Raw genomic sequence first — 6,000 nt, 5'->3', positions numbered from 1 at the left:
GGAGGCATAAGGAAGAGGGTCATAAGTATGAAAGACTGAAAATTGCATTCTTAAAATGAGCACCTCAGCTTGCTGCATGTCCATCCAGAATTCAGGTGCTCCAAAGGAAGCAGTGTCTGCCTCCATCTTGAGGTGCAGCTCTCTCCTCTGGCTAAACAACCAATATTCCAATAGACACTGCAAGTGTGTGCAGGCTCAGCAGCTGAACTGTGAGGGACTGACTGCACCCCAGCTTGAGCTGTGGATGCTGAAAATGACTGAGCACTTCAGTGAAAGAATCCTCTGGGTATAACAGCTCTGCAAGGTTCACCTTGGATGTTTGGACACCTAAGATTCACATCTTTCTTGGCCATGTGAGGAATCTAGCTAACTAGACATAATTAAGCTATGAACCTTTTCACGAACCTTCTTCATTTGTATCTCTACTGAAAGATGTATAGTTCAGAAGCATCCCACATACCAAGGAATCTAGGGAATTGTTGTTTCAGTAGATAGGTTTCCCACCTTCATTATTTATTTTTCCCCCACACTTAATCTCAATAAAATTGATCAACTATTGTGTTTTCTTTTAGGAAGGCAAACAGCTTGTTGTAAAAAACCAATCAGTGCCCCCACATGAGACCTTATACACCAGCCTGGCAATATTCCATTTGAAAAACTGTTGAGACTTGTCAGTTAGGAATTTCAGTCAAAAATGTTGAGCAGAATCTGGTGATATGCTTTGCAAAAATGTGGTCTTCCTAAACTCTGTTATATTTTGTGACCAACTTTATCCAAAGGTAATTCAGCAAAATATTGGTTTTCATTAGTGCATACTGAGTGGAATAAATAATGCTATCTATTTTAATAGATTCACATACTGACTGTTCACATTAAGCTGCTCAAATTAATGTCACGGTGGTGCAAGTTCATAATTAGTTCCACCATTTAATTTACATTTCTATGTATTGGTTCTAACTCTAGCTTTCTTAACAGAATTCTGGAACGTGTCTAATCAAACAATTACTGAATATCAATCCTGAAAGCTTGCTGACCATGTCTTTTAAAATTCCTGGTGTGAAGTTTTCCAGACATGCTCAGCTAAGACCATCAACAGTAGCTGGTTTAATATGCTCTTGAATTACTGTTGAAACGTAAAGTATTTTGTCATTATATGATACAAATATCTTGCCTTCTCTTTCCCCAAATGCAGCACAGAAATATCTAGCATGGTTTTTTTCTCTTTGCTTTTCAACAATTCTGCATAATTTGTCTAAAAACAGACAATTGTTAGAGTTCTTAATACATTTCATGGACCTTTTTTAATTTTTTTTTAATGCAGGTCATTGACTTCTTAGGCATCTTTCTTTCTCCATGTTATTTTTCCATAATAACTGCCATCCAAGTTATATATGCTGTTACTAGTTCTTCTCCCAGCTGTTGTGTCTATAATTATAACTGCTTCACAAAATGCCCTCTAAAGAGGCAGAAGGCAAAGGGGTTGTGCTCTTGAGGAAGAGGTGTTTTGACTGCCATGGGACTGTAGACTTTCAGGACTGCACTCACCTCACTCAGCCTACAGTTTATTTCAGCTTTGTCTTATGCAAAATTTGCCTACCCTAGATGCAGGACTGTTTGAGTACAGGTATGGTTTAGTTTTAGGAATTATGCAGACATTGGCACTAATAGCATGAGTGCCACAGCCCTAAGGGTAGAGCCCCATGGCACACTGAAATTTAGGTTTCTACTCTTCTCTGAATGGGGCAGCTCAGGTCCCACAGGGAACATAACCACACAGGCTCCTTAGCTCCTCTGGATAGCCAGAACTCTCTCTCAGGGCCTCTGTGCTTCTCCAGGATCACAGTCAGCAGCACACTGTACCCTGCAGACACTGGCCTCTAAGGGCTCCAGAATCTTCTCTGAGCACCTCATAGGCAGTTGATGAAGGAGCTTATCCCTTCTTCTCCTGCTTGAAAGGACACTGCCTTAGAAGTGAAGGAATTTTTTTCTGCCACATCCCTTAATTATTTTTTCTCTCAACATCACGATTTAGTTCCAAATGAGCATTCATTGCCCGACCTCATTATGCTCCCAGGGATTGTTAGCCTAGCAGCTCATGGCTTTAATGCCCTCCTGGCTTGTCCAGCCAGACCATCCCCTCTGCCATGTCCAAGCCTGTAAAGGCTCCATTTCCCACCTGGCAGATCATGATTTCACAAGACCCAAACCACTCTCTACTATGTTATTTCTCTAATCAGGAGATTTCAGCCAAAATACGCAATTACAGCAGCTTTACAGTTAGCGTTTGTTAACAGATCCTCAGCATAAACATTCTGGAGCCAAAAAGTGCTTTTTTTAGCAGTAAAAAATGTGGGTTTGTCTCGCATATTCAAGCAGTTAAAACACCACATAAGACCACCTATTGCTAACAAGCATTGCCAACACCATTTGCTCTTTTAAAGCAGGCAGCCTCTGCATTGGACAGGGGAGGTGGAAGTAAAGAATGGTGATGGCTCCCACTAAACTTCCAAGTAATGGGCAAACCACCTTGCCAAAAACTGTGAATGCTATTTTTGAAGTACATTAGCATTTCAATTAATCTTGTCTCGTTACCACACATGTACAGATTTCCATCTGCTCTAATAGTGCATAAATAATTAAATGACATGCTGAAGGAGCGTGTCGTTGTCATTTCTAGCCCTTCCATGCAACAAGTCAGAGCCAAGCAGCTGTATGACAACGGATAAAAATACAGGAAAGACTCATCTCCTAAAGCTGAGTCAGTGACCTGTTGTTCTCAAAAAGACCTGTTGAAATAAACAGCTTCCAGTTCAGACATACTCTGAACATACAGAGGTAAAAAAAACACCAAAACTTGTAACAATAAATTATTTTTCTGTATTTTTTCTCGTCAGATGGGCTGAAAATATTTGAACTGTACCTGAAACCTAAGCAATATGAGGTGGTTTACCTGAAGTTAAGGCTTCTTAAAATCCGACTAAAGATTGGGTTCAGCTACTGAGTAAGATGTCTTGTTCCTCCAGACAGGTTGATGATTCTTAATCCAAGAATTCGAGTAATGAGCAGTTGAAGTTTCCATCTTGAAACATCTGTTCCGCCAAGTCAGCACTGGCCTTGATAAATAGCAAATCAGACTGATGCATGCAAGTGTATACACACATGCTCAAGTTAAACTTGAGGGAAAATACTTGAACAAACCTCTGCATAGACAGATTTATATAATTAATCAGTAATTAGGCTTTGTACAATGCAGACTGACTCAGGTTGAAACACAGAAAATGCAGACATGGTAGGATCGTTACCTGTTGCTGCAAAAAGTTTTTTCAAAGGTTGCTTGTGGGTAAGTTTACATACCTTTATTTAGTTGTCACAAACCTTCATTGCTATTTTAATTTACTCATCTTGCAGTGGAAGAAAAATATGTTTAGCTAAAGGATGAAAACAAACCACAAATACAACTGCATCTGCATGGTTTTAGTAATCTCAGCAAACTTTAAACAACTATAAAAGTTTGCTTCATTTTTAACTGTGCAAAATAAAACCTTGCATACACCTCTCATTTTATGAAGTCTGTACCAAGATTTGCAACGGTGACTCTACCTGAGCCTGCAGAATTAGGGAATAATTTCTTTTTGCAGGTTTGTTATAGTCTTTATATCCTAAAAAACTGTCAAATCCAGTTCTGGAGTCACTCTGTTGAGCAGGTTTCTACCTGATGTGATGTGCCAATTCAATTCCATTAACAAAATGCCAAGCTAGGTCAGGAAGGTACACACTTCACTCCCAGCAGAGCAGCAAAGAAACCCTGAAGAACTCCACTGGAAATGGGAAGGTTTGACACAGCTGTCCTCTAGAGTATACAGGGAGGTTAGCAAAACAAAATCTCACTTGCTGAACATCCTTCAAAACAAAGCCTTCCGTGAAGGGAACTAGAGGCATTTTCCTGATTGTAAGGCTTTGCACACTAGAGCAGGCGTGGAGCGAGATGACTACTGAAATGTCAAGAAGGGAAAGAAGTTCAAGATGAAATATGGTTTTACTCAAGTGCCAGGCTGAAATAATTAAGGAGTGCCATTTGTTATTTCAGCAGGAATATCCCTCTCTCCATATGGTCCATCACAGTATTTCTGGTACAATGAAATGAAAAACGGGAACTGGGCTTGCCTTTTATAAGCCAAGGAAACACCTCCGTAAGTGATTCCTGAACCAACAGGAGATAAAGGTGCACAGGAATAGACTGTCATTTCATGATTTCCCACATTGGCTTCAACAGAAAGTCACCCTGCTGCATTCCTTGGTGTGGTGCTGCTGGATTATATAGCGCGAGTGGCATTCGCAGAGCCTGTCATGAGTTAGGATGGTACCTCGTGGCTGGTGCAATCCTGTCTTCAGAGGAAAGTTAGCACGAGAAAAATAATGACTTTCTTAAAGCAAAAGGATTGTGCAGGCTCTTTGGAAAGTTAGAAGTAAAAAGAGAAACCATTTCTTCCCTTGGGGAGATGGAGTCTAATGAGTGGCCAAAAGTACAGACAGCTACTGTTTTGTAAGTAGCAAAGTTCATGCCCACTTCTCTAGTAAATTTACATGAAAAAATAAGGTGGGTATTTGCTGAATCAGAACAGGCCTCTCGATGTGTTTAAAGCTCCTGAAATTATAACCAGACATCTTCCTGTGGCTTTCAAGCCTAGCTTAGTTCAGCTGAGGTCCTTGGTTTTCCCTCACCTCACCATTATGAAACAACTTGTCCACATCTTTCCAGTCCTTCCCTATGCCTCCGAACAACACGTGCAGGTCCCTGTAACTCTGGCCCTACCCCTCCCAGCAGGACGGTGGGACACCAGTACCCTTCCTAAGAGGTATGTCTTATGAAGTGGTGAGTTAGGAAACCAGAGAGCCTGTCTCCATCGTGGCCCCCCCGCCGAACTCCCTTGCTCCCAACCCCACTCCCACAGGCAGCGCTCTGCTCCTCCACTGCCAAGCTCCCAACTGCCTGGGACTTGACATTTGTTCTTGTTTTCTCCTGTCTCCCCTAATGGGCACAGCACTAGTAAGCGAATAGGAATGTACAGAACAAGAGAGTTCAAAGTAATTGAGTCTACATTCATTCAGAAAGCCTGGATCCTTGCCCGCTCAGAACCTGCAGCATCCACATAGTTTCAGAAGGTTTAACCCTTTTCCCTGAACCCAGCAATGCTCTCTCGAGTGCAGAGTGCTGCTCTTCTCTTGCCCCTGACTGTGGACACTGAAACGTGTCTTTCACATACCTAGCTCTAGGTGTTTACCAATCCATGCTTTATTCCTCCTTTTCTGTGCTCTGCAGGACAATAACTACAGACCTTGAACTGTCATTTTTAGAAGATGCAGCTTGCGTTGCAGAGGAATGATCACTTAGCAAAACTACTAAACATACCTGCCTGAAGTCTTGCACAAACAGGGCTGTGCTGGTTGAAAACAGTTTACTCAGTTTTATGCTGCAAATTCATCTGTTAAGGTGTAAGTTAATTTCTACCTCAGTCTGAAAAATCAGTAAAGAATTACAAACGTTCCAAAATTATTACAGCTGTAAACTCCTTTTTTTTTCATTATGATTATGAATTCTTTCATTATGAATTTTTTCATTATGATTAAATTAAACAAATTCTCATTTCAATTTCATTTAGGAGATCACATTAGTTGGCAGCTTATTATTGACTTTAAATTTCTAAACAAAAATTATTTGTATAAAGAAGTTTAAAATCTAATAACAACGGGAATTCTTGAAATGACCCATCAAATAATTTTTGTGTCTGGATCTAAAAGTGCATTTATACTATCTGTAAATAAGTAGTGCAGCAATATGTAGGTCAGATAAGCAGTGAATCTGAGCAGGAACAAGAGCCTATCAGACTTTCCTGTTTAGTTGTTAGTTATAGTAGAAAAGTCAAAATAAAAAATTGCTCTTTAAAATTACATAGTCTTTAGCCATCTTCCACTGATTGTTGCTTGACAAATGGCTGTAGG

This window comes from Zonotrichia leucophrys, chromosome 1, assembly GCF_028769735.1.
Source record: "Zonotrichia leucophrys gambelii isolate GWCS_2022_RI chromosome 1, RI_Zleu_2.0, whole genome shotgun sequence".
Lineage (NCBI taxonomy): Eukaryota > Metazoa > Chordata > Aves > Passeriformes > Passerellidae > Zonotrichia > Zonotrichia leucophrys.
This window is presented reverse-complemented; position numbering follows the sequence as displayed.